Source organism: Panthera leo, chromosome A1 (genome assembly GCF_018350215.1).
Source record: "Panthera leo isolate Ple1 chromosome A1, P.leo_Ple1_pat1.1, whole genome shotgun sequence".
In the NCBI taxonomy this organism is placed as follows: domain Eukaryota; kingdom Metazoa; phylum Chordata; class Mammalia; order Carnivora; family Felidae; genus Panthera; species Panthera leo.
In genome coordinates, this window is record NC_056679.1 from 43,889,445 (window position 1) to 43,907,253 (window position 17,809).

Consider the following 17,809-nt stretch of genomic DNA (forward strand, 5'->3'; position numbering starts at 1 on the left):
ACAATGCAAAAGAGATCCTCTTTCTCCGCATCCTCGCCAACATCTGTTGTTGCCTGAGTTGTTAATGTTAGCCATTCTGACAGGTGTAAGGTGGTATCTCATTGTAGTTTTGATTTTTAATCACATCAAGAACTTTTTTCGAAGTAGTCTAGAATTCATACTTCTTGGGAAATTGGGAAATTAGCTATCCTCCAAATAATTTGGGTCATAGACATAATAATTAATTCATCACTACATTAAAGATATATTTACAAGGACATTAAATTCTTTCAATGACAAATTTAAGGAAAAACATATGTACTGTACAGGGATCTGAGGCACCTGTATATTTAATCAAATTTGACTAGTTTCTATTATTGCACCTTATATAGCATAGTTAACTTTCATGGAAACCACGGTATAGGCCCCTGTTTTTTAATCTTGACCAAACATTACAACCACCTAAAGTCTTTACAAAAAAAAAAAAAAAAAAACAGAACAAAATCCTCACAATGACTAATTCAGAATCTCCTAGGGTGGGCCCAAATATTTGTGTCTTCAAGAAAAATAATGCCAGTTAGGTTTATTTTCTCATTCTTACATCCAATACCTGAATGCTGACACCTATGCAATTTTAGAAAATAGAAAAACAATAGTATGTCAATGATCTCTTCTAATACTGGGAATTTTAATGAAAAATAATTGAGATTAAATTAGAACAAATATGTGCCAGCAGTGTGAATTGGGGTAAATTATTTGAATTCTCTGATCCTGAGCAGAACTGGGAATGGAGAAGTAAAGTATAGACACATTATATTCTAAATTAACAAGCACAATTGATTGTTTTCTTTGAACTTGTAGGCTTATTTTGTTTTTTGTTCATTTTGAGAAAATGTCCAGAAATAAACTTGCAAAACCATACTTTGTCTCAGTCATTGTCTTCAGTAAATATGATGTTTCATGAAAACAAAAACTGCTGGTTCAGCTCACAACTCACACAATCGTACACGTGACCTCACTCAAAATAACCTGGTACTTCTGTATGCTACTGAAGTGCTTTATGCAAACTTCCCATTTCATAACAGAGTATGAAAAACACCTGACTCAAGGGTAGACACTTAATATATTTTTAAAACTTTTATTGCTTTAGCAGTGACATTCCTAAATGAAACTGGATTTTCCCCTGAGAATGTATTGTGTAAATGTCACCACAATGAAGAAGAAACATAATGTTCTAGCATTATTACAGAAACAGTATTCATCTGTGGACCCCATCTATGAATTTATCTCAGAAACCCCAGGGATCTGAGGGTGACACTTGAGGACCACTGGTATAAAGAAAAGAAGTGATTTTTTTTAACAAGAAGATTAAATCACTGTGCCGTCTTGTAACATGTCTCCCTGCCTCCAGTTTGGGCATCCGTTCACTCATCTCCACTGACTCACTCAACTCTCTGGTTCCCACTGTGGCTCTACATAGTGGCTTACAAATCTCCATTGGACTCAGAATGAAAATCCAAATCCCTTCACAGGCCATAAAACGTTCTTCACTTCCTGGATGATGTGTACCTCTCCCAGGCTAACTGAATTACACTCCTTTAAAGCACAATGGTTCTTTTCCCTTACAGGTCTCTTCTGTTGTTCCTTTTGACTGGACAATTTTAGTTCTCCATTTCCCTTTGTTTGAATCATTAATATTCTTCCAGAAAAACTCCAGTGATTCCAAAGTCTGGCTTGATTTTCTATATTATGTACTTTCATAGCCTTTTGTACTTTTTCCAAAACGGAACTAAACTCACTGTGTGGTAAGTTTTGTTCATCACGACTTCACTTCTACGTTAACTGCGGGATCATAACCTCCTTGGGGACAAGGATACAATTTGTTCTACAGAAGTTTCATATTTTTTCAAATACAGACAGCTGAAAGGTAAACAAACTATCTTGCTAATAGAAATCACTTCTATAGCCTATGTTGGCTGCATTTTAATGCTTAAAAAATACTGTTTCACAAAAAGATGAGGTGAGAACAAAACAGAGGGGAATTCCTATCACCAAATATCTACATATATTTATATATTCCCCCACAAAGTTTCTTCTACTATATTGTGGCAAATGTGGAATTTGAGGGACATTTGGTCCCAAGATTTTATGAAGTTTTAAATTTTTATTAGAACAGGGGCGCCTGGGTGGCTCAGTCGGTTAAGCATCCGACTTCGGGTCAGGTCATGATCTCAGGTTCGTGAGTTCGAGCCCCGCATCAGGCTCTGTGCTGACAGCTCAGAGCCTGGACCCTGTTTCAGATTCTGTGTCTCCCTCTCTCTCTGACCCTCCCCCGTTCATGCTGTCTCTCCCTGTCTCAAAAAAAAAAAATAAATAAACGTAAAAAAAATTTGAAAAAAAATTTTATTAGAACAAAATAAATCTGACAGGCTGAGCTTTGATGTCGTTAGCATCACTGATGCATATCAAACAACAAAACTGCAAGATATCAGGAGTGTATTTGAATCCATGTGATTATATTTGTTTCATATTCAATTACCAGTTTATTTTCAAACTCAAATCTAAAGACCTAGCAATAACAGTTCATTTAAAAATTAGTTATCTATTAATAACTAATGATTGTTTTCTACTTTTTGAATGCTTGTAATGAAGAATATTAGGCTATTAATTAATAAGGTTAGCTCTAAGTTGCAATGATATTATTTAAGATCATGCTGTGTCCCTGGTTACTGTTAACATAAAACCTTTGTAAGAATATTCTTTAGGTTTGGTGCTCTTTTTCCTCTCTTTTCTTCACCTCAAATTAGAACAAAAATGGAGACTCAATTTCATGTCTGTGGGAATGAGTTAACTGTATTTTTGACTGTCTCATTTTGAGCATTTAACTGTCATAGGGCAGAGCATGGGCCATTTCATCCATTTTAAAATAATACACTGTCTCTTTGGAGATAGCACTGTCATTTGTTTTCATTTTACTGAGGCGTCTCTCTTTAGATTGAAATATTTATTAAAGGGAAAAGTCCAACTCCCTGAGACATGTAACCAAAGGATGAGATTTCTTAATTCACATTTTATCTGAAATACATTCTCCTACCTATTTCAGTATGGTAGGTTATAAGCTGCATTTTAAAACACAGTGTCTTGATCAAACTATTGAGCCTCGAGAGAAATAGGTTCTTGTTTAAGTTAAAAATTTATTATTCACTGTTCATCTTCCCATACATTATGCATTCTATTCATTGTTCATGCTCACTGTGCTTCTTTAAAAAATAATCCATAACAAAAGTACTCTAAACTAGTATATAAATTTGTTTCTGTCTCTTCAGGACAAAGCTATGCGAAGGTGATATGAAATGAGTATCATTAAGAAACACTTAATTTTAATAAAGGAACTTTCTTAAGCTTTTTACTTTACTAAACCCAAGATTTAGTAAACCTAGGGTTTAGATCATATCGCTTCAAAATATATTCAGTGGCAATGTAGACTATATTGCCATACACGTGTTAGGATTAGACTAGAAGACAACTATTTTCTTATGCGAGCATATAAATTTCTGCTAACCAATACTTCAGGGTGGGGAAGGGAACTGTGGAAATTACGTTTGTAACCTTGGAAGAAATATAAATATATGATGCTTTCAAAGGTACAGACAAAAAACATTGTTAATTTTCAATAAGTTTTTTAGTAATGACAAAGCAGCTATGTAACGACAATTGGACTATCTTCCTGAGGTATAAAAAGGAATTCTACAACAGGAAGAATCACTGCTATGTTAAGAATGACCTTGGAAGTGCCTGGGTGGCTCAGTTGGCTGAGTATCTGACTCTTAATTTCAGAGGCTCAGGTCATGACCTCAGGGTTCATGAGATGGAGCCCCACATTGTCAGGCTGACAGCACGGAGCCTGCTTGGGTTCCTCTCTTTCCCTCTCTCTCTGCCTGTCTCTCTCTCTCTCTCTCTCAAAATAAATAAAAAACTTTAAAAAAAAGAATAATCCTGATAAAAAGATACACAATTAAAGGAAATCATGAATTAAAGACTGAGTAACACTTTTTGATGATGTTTGCATACCTTCCATGAAGGAGGAAAATAGTCTCATGCAAAGAAAAGTCTCTGTAAGTGTTTCTCCTTTAATTTTAGAGAAATGAAAATATATCATCAGTTGTTATTTAGGAATCACATATGATCTGACAAAAATATTAATATACGTTAAATTTCCAACTAGAGTTGTACTAGATAATATAATAATTTTTTAGCAAGGGATATTTGCTTAATTTAAAAAATTAATTACTTTGGTTAGATTGGCTCTTAGTGTTACATTATCCTTAATGTTTTATTTTTAACTTTTAAACATAGAGATTATTGTTATCATCGCTTATAAGAAAAATACTTCAAGTATCAAACTTATTAGAATTTAGAGTTAGGTTATGAATAAAAAATTCAAAAAAACCCTTTTGATAGTAGATAATATAACACATATTTTCACTTTAAACGAGAACTACCTGTGAGCATACTAATGAATTTATCCTATTAGTTTATCTATTTGAAAGGTTTATTTTAAATATTTAATAATGTCATATGACCAGACGATACATGAAAGACTGATCAGACTCATAATATGTAACATTTGACCAATGAGTGAATGCATCACATAGAAGCAGTTTGAATCTCTTGGCTCCCTGGTGAGACTTACAACTTCTACCTGTTTTACTAAAAAAAAAAAAAAAAAAAAAAAAAAATATATATATATATATATATATATATATATATATATATATAAAAGAAATTTAGAGACGTTCTCCACATGGGGATATGATTTATAGCTTTGATTAAAACCACATCAAATATTATTCATAATTATCTCTAGTTAGAATATTTAATTGTATATAGTGTTATCTCAAACTTAAAAATGATCTTGCATTGCCAGTGGCAACCAATTTTGCAGTTTGATTTTAAGGACATTATCTAAATGTTGCTTTACTTTTCACTTTTCTGTCTACCAGTAAATTCCTATTAAGTGTGTACTAGAACACTTGCCTTTTTTGTTTTTTGCCCATTTTAATTTTATTTTATGTAAACTGCCAACACGTAATTTTTTCTATCTCCTTTTTAAATGTTTTATAAATATTCTACTAATGAAAAAGACCCTTTCATATAATTTATATTTTTTTCTTTCTTCTGGAATTTTCAGGGTCTCTTTTAATAATATATTTTGATACATAAATTTAAAATTTCACATAGTTCACTACCTCCATCTATTCCATTATGGATTCTAAGATTTATTGGTGATAGAATTAATGAGCCGAATTTGTTTCCCCTCCTTTTCTGTGAATTAATAGTAGGAATTATTAATATAATGTTGATTATTCAAAGAGCAAAAACACTAATATATATATATATATATATATATATATATATATATACACACATACATATCTATATGTAATATTTTCATTCAATGCTTTATATCCAACTACATAAATTCACTTTAAAATCTAAGTATTTTTATTTTTTAAAATTTTTTATTTAAATTCTACTTACTTGACATATAGTATAATATTGGCTTCAGGAGTAGAATTTAGTGATTCATCACTTACAAGTGCCCTCCTTAATATCCATCACCCATTTTAGCCCATCCCCCACCAGCCTCCCTTCCATCAACCCTCAGTTTGTTCTCTATATTTTAGAGTCTCTTATGGTTTGCTTCCCTTTCTTTTGTTTTTTCCCTGCCCGTACATTCATCTGTTTTATTTCCTAAATTCCACATATGAGTGAAATCGTACGGTATTTGTCCTTCTCTGACTTATTTTGCTTAGCATAATACACTCTAGCTCCATCCACTTCATTGCAAATGGCAAGATTTCATTCTTTTGGATGGCTAATATTCCATTACACACACACGTGCATGTACACACACACACACGCAAACACAACCTCTTTATCCATTCATCAGTCGATGGACATTTTGAGCTCTTTTCATAATTTAGTTATTTTTTGACAACGCTGCTATAAACACTGGAGTACATATCCCCCTTCGGATCAGTATTTTTGTACCCTTTGGGTAAATATCTGTTTGTGCAATTGTTGGGTCTAGGGTAGTTCTATTTTTAACTTTTTGAGGAAGCTCCATACTGTTTCCCACAGTGGCTGTGCCAGTTGGCATTCCCACCAACAGTGTAAGAGGGTTCCCCTTTCTCTGCATTCTCTCCAACATCTGTTTTTTCCTGTGTTAATTATAGCCATTCTGACAGGTGTGACGTGATATCTCATCATGGTTTTTGATTTGTATTTTCCTGGTGATCAGTGATGTTGAGCATCTTTTCATGTGTCTATTGGCCACCTGGATGTCTTCTTTAGAAAAATGTCTGTTCATGTCTTCTGACGATTTCTTAACTGGATTATTTGTTTTTTGGCTGTAAAGTTTGATAAGTTCTTTATAGATATTGGATACTAATCTTTATCAGATATTTCATTTGCAGGTATCTTCTTCCATTCCATAAGTTGCCATTTAGTTTGGTTGATTGTTCCCTTAGCTGTGCAGAAGCTTTTTATCTTGATGTAGTCCCAGTAGTTCATTTTTGTTTTTGTTTCTCTTGCCTTTGGAGACATGTCTAGTAAGAAGTTGCTATGGCCAAGATCAAAGAAGTTGCTGCCTGTGTTCTCCTCTAAGATTTTTATGATACCTTTTTCATATTTAGGTCTTTCATCCATTTTGAATTTATTTTTTGTGCATGGTAAAAGAAAGTGGTCCAGTTTCATTCTTCTGCATATTGCTGTCCAGTTATCCCTAACACCCTTTGTTGAAGAGACTGTCATTTTTTCATTTTTCCATTGGATATTCTTTCCTGGTTTGTCAAAGATTAGTTGACCATATAGTTATCCATCTATTTCTGGGTTTAGTATTTTGTGCCATTGGTCTATGTATCTGTTTTTGTGCCTGTACCATACTGTCTTGATGATTACACCTTTATAATGTAGCTCAAAGTCCAGATTGTCATGCCTCCAGATTTGTTTTTCTTTTTCAAGATTGCTTTGGCTTTTGGGCTCTTTGTGGCTCCATGAAAATTTTAGAATTGTTTGTTCTAGCTCTGTGAAAAATGCTGGTGGTATTTTGATAAGGATTGCATTAAAGTTGTAGATTGCTTGGGGTAGTAAAGACATTTTAACAATATTTGTTCTTCCAATCCATGAGCCTGGAAAATTTTTCCATTTCTTTGTGTCCTCTTCAATTAGTTTCAGAAGTGTTCTATAGTTTTCAGAGTAAAGATGTTTTACCTCTTTGGTCAGGTTTATTCTCAGGTATCTTATGGTTTTCAGTGCAATTGTAAATGGAATCAATTCCTTGATTTATCTTTCTGCAGCTTCATTATTGGTGTATAGAAACACAACTGATTTATGTGCACTGATTTTATACCCTGCAACTTTGCTGAATTTGTGTATCAGTTCTAGCAATTTTTTGGTTGAGTCTTTCATGCTTTCTACATAGAATGCCATGTTGTCTGCAAACAGTGAACGTTTGACTTCTTCCTTGCTGATTTGGATGCCTTTAATTTCTTTTTGTTGTCTGATTGCTGAGGCTAGGGCTTCCAGTACAATGTTAAATAACAATGATGAAAGTGGACAATCCTGTCTTTTTCCTGATCATAGAAGAAAAGCTGTCAGTTTTTTCCCATTGAGGATGATATTAGCTGTGGGTCTTTCACATATGGCCTTTATGACGTTGATGCATGTTCTGTATATCCCTACTTATTTGAGGGTTTTTATCAAGAATGGATGCTGTATTTTGTCAAAAATATATACAGTCATCTAGACCAAGTATTTATAGCCATAAACTGAATTTTCCCTAATATCCAGTAAGTTTATTTAAAAGTGAGTTTCAGGGCACCTGCGTGGGTCAGTTGGTTAAGTGTCTTATTTTGGCTCAGGTCATGATCTCATAGTTCCAGCTTGGGCCCCACATAGGGCTCTGCATTGGCAGCTCAAAGCCTGGAGACTGCTTTGGATTCTGTGTCTCCCTGTCTCTGTCCCTCTCTTGCTCTCACACTCTCTCTCTGTCCCTTAAAAAATGAATAAATGTTAAAAAAAATTTTTAAATAAAAAAAAATTAAAAAGTGAGTTTCAGGGCTTGGATAATTTAAAAGCAGTATATGTCAGAAAATTTGACAATAAATTATATTAAAAAATTAAAAAAATACAAAATACAATAAAATAAATTCAAATGTTAAAAAAACAAAAATAAACAAACAAAGAAAATAAGCAAAAAAAGATGAAAAAAAGCTGCTCTGATTCCAGTTTGCTTTTGAATATTTTGGGGAAGGGAGGCATAGGTGAGATTTTATTTACAACCATCTCCCCCACTGTAAGATTTTGAAATATTTAAGTATTATCTTCAAGTTTTTATTAACATTTTAATGTTTTATTTCTAATGAATATCTTTATTCATTAGGGATTAATTTGGCATATGATGTGAAGTTTGCTTTTCTTCCAGTAGAAAGTTATACATGCCAATTTCATTTGCAAACTAAAGCTTCTCTTATTCGTAGCCTTGAAAATTTAACTTGTTATAAGGTAGGTTCCTGAGTGTATCTGATTTTACTTCTGAATGGTAAATCTGGTCCATTTACGTATGTATTTGTTTGGCAACCTTTTACTTTTTGGCTGTATTTACAGAATATGAGATTTGAAAAAACTCTTAGACAAAACTCTCCTTTCTCAAATAATCTTTTCATTCATAAAATCATATTTTTCCTTAATAAGATAACAATTTATTCCTAAAAAATACTTTACCTCACTGATAATGAATTTCTTTTTTGACATATAGCATGTATGACTTTTAGACTGTCCTACATGGTTACATAATTACTATTACAAGCATCAGTAAAATAATAAAAACAATAGATCCACCAGAAATATAGATCTATACAGAAAATTAACTCTAAGCAGAAAACCAGTCTGCTATTTTCACTGGTGACAGTTTTAATAGATTCATATTGATTTCTACCCAGTAAGTTTGACTCAAGATTAAGATCAATAGGATTAAGGGAACAACCACAATAATCAGAAACACTGGTAATAGTCAAATATATATTCACCAGTTTTCGAAACCATGCAGTGGTTTATTTAAAGAGTAAATATAGGTAAGTGTGAAGTTTAAGAAGCGAAGACAAAACTCTCCTAATAATATTACAATGACAAGTCTATAAAAACATTTCTCTTAAGAAACTCAGTGAACTCTTCATGAAATAATATCAGAAAGGGGCTCCTGGGTGGCTCAGGTGATTAAGCGTCTGACTCTTGATTTTGGCACAGGTCATGACCTCACAGCACATCTGCTCTGCGCTAACAGTGTGAGCCTGCTTGGGATTCTCTCTCTCCACCTCTCCCCCACTCTCTCTCTCAAAAATAAGTAAACTTAAAAATTAAAGAATACCAGAAAGAAAAATTTCATTTTAAGTAATTCTCCTAATGAAATATTTGCAAATATGTATGACATCTTTTTTGAGAGTACAAAGACTAATGTAGGAAGAGAGATAATAAATCTTTGTAACACAGTAAATATTTCAGATATGAAATCTAAGAACACAGTATTTTTCAACAAAACTAACACCTTAAGATACTTCCAAAATTTGGAACCAATTTACATTCATGGCCAAAGTAAAATGAATCTATTATGGATTGTAATTGTTATTTGCAAAGTAATATAAGACAAGATTATAAATGTATGGCTCATGGCAACAAATAAATGTAATCTATGTGATGAATTCAAATGTAAAAAACAAAGAATATAGTCAGAAGTAATGCATTCTTTGATTCAGTGCATTTATCCCAATGTGTAATTATGCACTCATTGTTAAAACCCTTTGACTGATGTATGATCACCCCAGTAGTCTGTAAACACCAGAAGAGCAGGAGCATTATGTCAAATATTCACCGTCATTTGCCCAGACAGACTACTCAAACATTTACTATCTGCAAGACATTCTTTGAACAAAAATGTAAATTCTTTCACTTTCAACATATCATCTATAAAATTGAAATACTAATAGTATGAACTTTGTAGTGTTCTTTAGGTGGGTAATGAAATAACCCACATAAAACATTTAGCAGAGTTCCTGGAGCTTAGTAAGCAGTGAACACGTGCTACCATTGTATTGAATACCTACCATGTCCCTTATTCAAAACTGAATAATTTTTAAATGTGAATGAAATAATGTCTCTTCTCTAAAGTATCTCATGATCTATGTTCTTATGCAGTACAAGAGACCTACAAATAAACAATATTTGCATTACATAGTTTTCCTACACAATTTTGTACTCTTTATTAACATGAAAATGCAGAAGCAACACCCTCTGCTGATCAGGGGGCTGTAACAGAGTAGTTGAATGTTTATCTGATGAGATCTTTGAATCTGTCCTGAAATGATGAGTGTGTATTTTGTAGAAGAAAGCTAGTTAAGAAAGATTTCCTTGGTTTTGTCTCTAGAAACTAAGGGTAACAATACTAAATAACAGTGTATGTTTAGAAGAACTATATTGAACAGAAACAGATTTGTGACCAGAGTGGTAGTATTAGGTGGTGGGAGTGAGGGGCAGGAAATTACAAACTCTCTAAATTGATCTTTTCTTAATCAATGATGTGGGTGAAGAAATATATTAATATTAAGAAGTAAGAAGATAAATGTTACTTAGAGTTGCTAGGATATTTGTTTCTAGTATTATGGAATAAGTGGGTTGAGAGAAAGTGGTTATTCTCTCTCCCCTTTCTTCAGAGTATTTACATTCATTTGTGCCTTATTTAAGGAGTGTCAATCTACTATCAGGCACTGCTTTCTTAATGTGAAGGATACAGCTGTGAATAAAACAGGATTTGTTCTCCAATCTGGTTTACATGTTTCTATGGGGCACACAAAATTAATAAGTATATAAATACATAAAGAAGATAATATAATGGTAGAGTATAACGTATGCCAAAAAGAAGTGATTGACAAGGAATGGATGGTGAGAGTAATTTATATTGGACAGTTAGAAAATAGAGGTTGAATCAAGGTCTGAACAACATACAAAAATCAACCAAGGGAACATCAGGAAGCAAACCGTTCCAGACAAAGCAAATAACTAATCCAAGACTAAAACTTGGGAGCATCTCAATGTGTTCAAGAAACATAAAGATGGTCTATGTGCTGGAATTCAGAAAGGTAGGGAAATGAGAATAGGATATATGTTCAAGAAGGTTAAAATGTTTGAAATTTGTTCAACCTTATGGTAAATCAAAGGCTATTGGGGAGATTTACATTAGGAGAGGAGAATGATATGATTTTCTTTCATAAGGTCTCAGAAATCACTGAATAGAATGGGAGAAAGGAAAGTAGTTAGAAAGCTATTTTAATACTCTAGTAACAAATGACAGTGGTTCAGACTAGAAATATGAGGCAAGATTTAAAGAAAAAAAGAAAGAAAGAAATTAAAGTTTCAACAAATTCTTCTTTTGTCCTAAACTACTACTATGAATTGGGTTTTTGTCTTTTGCAACCAAAAGAATATTAGCTAATAAAAGAGTATCCAATCCTGCTATGAAGTAAAGGAAGATAATAGGTGAAAATATCCACTGAATTTGGCATTCAGTACAACAAAGTCAATGTCAGCTGTGGATATGACATATTTATCTTAGCAAACCTCTAAAAATGTCCTTTGATATCCCTGAGAAAATGTTCAAAATGTGAACTATAATAGAATACAACCATTTATATAAAAACTATCAAGATGGATGTTAAGTGAGGTCTCTGGTATTTTATTATATGGATAGCCTCATGTCATTTATAAATTAATCAAATTAAAATATGAGATATTGTTTTTAAAACTCTGGATACAGAGAAAATTTACAGAATGACTAATGAGTTAAATAAAATAATTGGTATTTAAAGCTGCTTCACAATATTAGATTGATGGTCTGAATGTAGCAAGCTGAATTAATAGCAATTTTTTAAAAAATTAAACTTTAAAAACACTACATTAATTCATATGGTATAACATGGCATGAACTCAAATTAATAGCTTATTTGAATAATACCTGATGTTCTAGGAGTTGATGAACTCAATATGAGGTCTGTGTCCTGCTGATTGATAGAATAAAAGTGAAATTAGTTCATATTAATAGACATGTATGTTTGAATAAATTATCCAAAATTCTCTTTGGAGTACTAGATCATTTATATGTGTTATAATTTAAGATAGGCATAGATAATAGTCAGAACCATGTCCTATGGTGTGTGAAACCATGACTTATGAAAAAATCAGGATTCAGAGATTTGCAAAAAGTTAGTATGAGGATATGACAGCTGAGTTCAGTTAATTTTTTTTCCTGTTAAATACTTCTTTATATACTGTTCCAGAGGAATAATCTATAGTATTTGGTTGTTAAAATATGTAAAGAGATCAATATTGGGAAGAACCTACTAAGAATATTATTAAGAATCTAACCTCTGGCTCAATTACTTCTAAAATAGTCTGCTCTGCTCTGTCATTATAAATGTTTAAAGCTAGGGCAGATATCAGTTCAGAAAAATGGAGCAGCATGTAGAAAATTAAGATTTGAAAAGACCTAAGTTCTTTTCAACCATTCATCTTAATTTTTTATACTTATATAATATTGTGTGAATTTTATCTAATCTAACCATGGTAATTTTTCTTATATAGATGAGTGAACAGACAAACAGGATAGAGAGATGAAATGGTTGATCAAATGGAAGAAATAGTAAACACAGAATACATTATAACAAAGATGAAAAAAGATGAGGAAGCTGGACTCACAATGCATTTAAATTTCACTATATTGCTACCTCACCATTGCCTAAGGTTATTGAGTGAAATAATGTCCCCTTGTCCTCACATTTAAAAGAGAAACAAAGCAAGTCTTAACTGGATAAGAATTCTGGTAATTCCTATAGGTTGTCTGCTTAATCTTACATGGCAGACTGTTGTAAATTTCAAACACAGACTCAATTCGATCACAAATATTAATCAAAATTCTGAACTGAACCAGTGAGAAGTTTATGCCATTCTCACAGCTCAGGCAGCTTCAGGTGGGAAAAACAAAGACAAAAACAACAACAAAACATTATTGGCTTTTATAATTCCTTATTGGCTGTTTCTCTTCCTACTATTATCTCTTGCCAAAGGGATCCATTGATCCCTTTGGAAAGACATGGCCAAGGAGAACGGCAGTTTTATATTTTCATTAGTATTATCATAAACTGACTTCATTCTCTATAAGCATCACAGTAGTTTAAAGATGGCTCTTTGTCTCCTGGGACACAATTTTAAGGATGTTCAGACCTTTCTTTCCAGGTTGGTCCAATCCATTTTCTTTCACTGCTGCAGATTCATATATTCTGGGGGTCAGTTGGTCCTCCACCCTCAGTACCAGCTCACTCACTTCAAGCTTCTTACTACTGATATTTTTATATCCATCTGCATAGCCCTGTAGGCTTTGTTGTTTCTCTTTCTCAAAGGGACAACATCTCAGTTTGTGGAAATTCATACATAGCCCCTGCCCAATAAACTATGAACATGTCAGCAAATCCCACAGTAATGACGCTTCCTGACTCTGGCACCAAAGCTGCCAGAGAAATACTTGTCCTCAATGTTTCTCGGGCTGAAGTCAGATTGTAGACCAACCTCAATCCAACCAGTGTTTGTCATTTATTTGGTGTTTTTAGGCCCCTGTGGAAGCCTTCTTTAGGTTTGACATGAAGGGATTAGCACCAGGTTCCATGGTGAAAGGTAGAAGGAGCAGAGCAAAGATTTCTCCTAAAATACCATCCTCACACAATGATCTCATTTATTATCTCATTTTTTTGTATTCTCAAAATATGAAGGTGTTTGAGATCAAAGAAACGGTTTGTAGTCAAAATTATTTAAACATCGGTATATGGTTATTGGCAAAAACCTTTCTAATGTCTATTTTATTTTAATGTCTACTATAAATTTCTGATCGAAAATCCTGTTTTAAAGATAATTATTGGGAGCAAAGCAAGTTGGATGGGAGGTAGATCTAGGTATACCGAAGTGAGGATAATAGATATTATTTTTGTTTTGAAACTTTTTTTTTATTTGAGAGAGAGAGAGAGAGAGAGAACGAACGAGCAGGGGAGAGGGGCAGAGGGAGAGATAGAGAATCTCAATCAGGCTCCATGTTCAGGGCAGAGCTCAACACAAGGCTCGATCTCATGACCCTGGGATCATGACCTAAGCAGAAATCAAGAGTCAGACCTTAAATGACTAAACCACCCAGGTACTCCAATAGTAGACATTCTAAAAGAATAAAACAGAACAGAATGAGATGGAAAAAAATCTTATTTAAAGATTACTTACCTGATCCATAGGCAAAATTGAGTCTCCAGATTTGAAGAATGTATTACATCATGGTTAACACAAAAAAAGGATCATGTTGATATATCCCTTGGTAAAATTCCTGTCATTAAAGAATAAAGAGAAAACTATTTGAGATTTCTACATGTAGAGAAAACATTGCTTAAAGAGTCTGAAATAACTGAAATAACTAATATCTTCTCTCAAAATGAATGCTTTAAATACTCTATCATACTACTTGTTTTTCCTTAGAGATTTTTTCCTTCCTTTTTTCCTTTGATCCTTTAGAGCATTCTGTCTGCCTTCTCGTATCAGGATTATTTAACTTTGAGTGGATTACACAGGTGTGATCTGAAGCATCCCTTCATCATAGTTCTAAGTATATATTTTGCCTTCTGTTTTGAACCACCAGTTCACTAGATCTGTTTTCTCGTTTTATCTTGTTATTTTTTGGACAAGAAGAGTGCATAAAAATAATTTTTTTAAAAGCTTAATTATGTTATCATTAAATATTATGAAATGTTTTCATGCTGCTACAAGTAGAGCTAAAGAGAAAATATTAAAAATAAACCAACGGAAACTCCTTAATGATTTGCCTATGAACAGTATTTTTTATGAGAATATCACACCAATAGAGATGGATAATTCCCACCCCCTCTTGTATTTCTTACAATTCCAGCTAAGAAGAATCACTTGCAAATGGAGGACACTTCAAATGGAGGACAATTTGTTAGTATATATCTATGCTTGTCCTGTGTTTGTTTTTCACTCTTGAAAAACTACTGTTGAAGACATAATCTTATCCAACTTCCTTTTAGTAGGACTTGTTAACTTACATTATGCTATAGACAGAGTGTCTATCTGTGTCCCCCCAAATTCTTATGTTGAAATCCTAACCCCCTATTTAATGGTAGTAGGAGGTGGAGCCTTTGTTAAGTGATTCGGTCATAAGGGCTCTGTCCTCATGTAAGACTTTAGTGCCTTTATAAAAGAAACCTAGAAGAGCTCCCTTATCCCATCTGCCATGTGAGAATACAGCAAAAAGATGGTTGTGTATAAACTAGAAATGAACTAGAAAGTGAGCTCTCACTAGACCCCAAATCTGTCAGTGCCTTTAGCTGAACTTCCCAGCCTCCGGGACTGTGAGAAATAAATGTCTGTTGTTTATAAATCCCCTAGTCTATGGTTTTCTGCTATAGCAGTCTGAATGAACTAAGACACATTAATATTGAAAAATGGGAACTGCTTCTCTCTGATTTCCATGAGAGGAGCGTATTCACTACCAGCTGGATTTGGGTTCAGTCATGTTACTCCTTTGTCCAATGGGAGGTTAGCAGATGTGACATAAACAGTGTTTTTAATGTGTTTGTGTGCTTGGGTATGTCACCTTGCACATTTGCCATATCTAGAAGAGCCGTGATTGAGTAGTCTTTGTCTTTCAGCCTTGGCCCCAGGAAGAACACTTTGGAGCAGATACTCCTAAGCTCAACTGTAGAGCCATGAGAAAAAGAAATATTTATTGTGAGAAGCTAGAAGCTTTTTTTTTTCCTTCTCTTTTCTTATGTTGTAAAAGCTGATATAAAAATAGACAACAGAAACAGAACAGTTGTTTGTAAAAAGAAGCTGGAATATATAGTGGTGGGTTTTGGAATAAGTCTTCTCTTAAATTCTTCTCTTAAATGGAGAAAACTGATAGCAGAAGTAGGAAAAATGGCGATTCATTTTCTTTAGTGCCGAAACACTTGGTGAAATTGTGCTCCTGATTTTTAAAGAGCAGAAACTGTTCCTGATGTATTTTCAATTAAAGGCTTGGAGATCTTGAGGCAAAAATGTCAAAATAATGAGTTTGTTGCTACTAGCCATGATTCATAATTTACTATAAGATAGAGGTAAGCTCACAAAAATATGTGCCAATTTGCAAAGATAATTTTGAAGTAACCTAAGAGACCCATGACCTTACAGATTTTGAAAGTAAAACAACTTTTTACCAAATAAAATACAACTGTTATTATATATGGTAAGCAAAAAGTCCAAATTAGGCATGTTGCTCAAATATTTTTAGTTACCATTTCTGAAAGGAATTAATTGATATCAAATAGACCGTTTAACTTGATAAAAGGACCCAAAGAAAAATACAGTATCACAGCAGGCTGATTTGCTCAAAGGACCCATAATTTAGTCTAGAGAGAGTAATGTTTTAAAAATAATTGAGAGGATCCTGGGTGGCTCAGTCGGTTAAGTGACTGACTCTTGATTTTGGCTCAGGTGATGATATCACGGTTCATTTGTGAGACTGAGCCCGACATCCTGCTCTGCACTGAGGGCACAGAGCCTGCTTGGGATTCTCTCTCTCCCACTCTCCCTGCCCCTCCCCTACTCATGCTCTCTTTCTCTCTCTCTCAAAATAAATAAATACACTTAAAAAATGACAACTGAGGATGTGGTTCTTGACACATGGAATTGTTTGAATTTTTGGACTTGTAAAACTAAAACACCTGTGAAAACCATATTGTCAGAAGTGCTACCAGTCAGATCACAAGGAAGTGAAATTATTTAAATTATAAGAAATATTTTGGTCCCCAATTTTTCAAAGCTACTAATCAGATTGAGAGAGCTTCTTAGACTCCCTAAAGTGCACATTCATTAATTCTGTTAATTATTTTATTCTTAACCAATCTTTCAGACTTTGGTATGGAGCATGATGCAAAGAGAAATAACTTCTAGAGGACAGAGCCAAGAGCTGTGACAAAACCTGGGCCTAATGATGAAATATTCATTTCCCTCAGAGTTGGGATACCTGGTAACATCTATACAGAATTGGTAAGGACAAGGACTTCTGTTTGCCTTGGGAGGCTAACAGCAACTTGTTCCATGAATTAATGTTTAGTGTGAAGGAAAGGAGTAAGTTGGCTTCTTGGTTCAGAGGATTCCAGATAAAGAGGGCTCCATTAAGATTTCACCAAGATTTCAAGACCCTGGACTTCAAACTTGATACCATGATTTTGGCAAAACCTTTGGAAATCTTGTATTTTGCATGTCAGAGAGACTTGAACAAGTAGAGAGATCATGATCGTCTGAATATTATTCAAAAATATTTACTCCCTCTACTTTACTTCCATGGGAAGAATATACTTCCTAAACTTTCTCTTTGGGCTTATTCATGTAAATGTAATATGCTTTGACCAATGAACACATTAATAGGTGTTAAGCCAATAATAATTTAAAATTTGCTTGCACTGCATGCTTTCTTATTTTTCTGCTATTATATTGTAAAAAGAAATTTTCCTGAATATGGGCTTCTCTGTCAGTACAAACCCTAGAATAAACACATATATGGCGAAACCATTTTAGTCAATCTGTGGACCTGAACCATGAAGTACAGCCACTAGAGCCTCACACAAAATGACTCACCAAAGTCTAAAATCAGTGATAAAAAAATAATTATTATTGTCATTTTAATAAA

The 17,809-nt window shown here is 33.5% G+C and overlaps 1 long non-coding RNA gene across 1 annotated transcript in view; it reads right to left on the reverse strand.

Annotated features, from left to right (window-relative positions):
• Positions 1–14,443, reverse strand: part of LOC122199223 — a 99,674-nt gene extending 85,231 nt beyond the window's left edge. Inside the window, exons 1-2 of the long non-coding RNA XR_006193429.1 lie at positions 14,350–14,443; positions 12,047–12,092 (exon numbers count right to left, since the gene is read on the reverse strand). This is a non-coding gene — a long non-coding RNA (uncharacterized LOC122199223). The remainder of the gene's footprint in view (positions 1–12,046; positions 12,093–14,349) is intronic.
• Between the last annotated feature and the right edge of the window lie 3,366 nt (positions 14,444–17,809).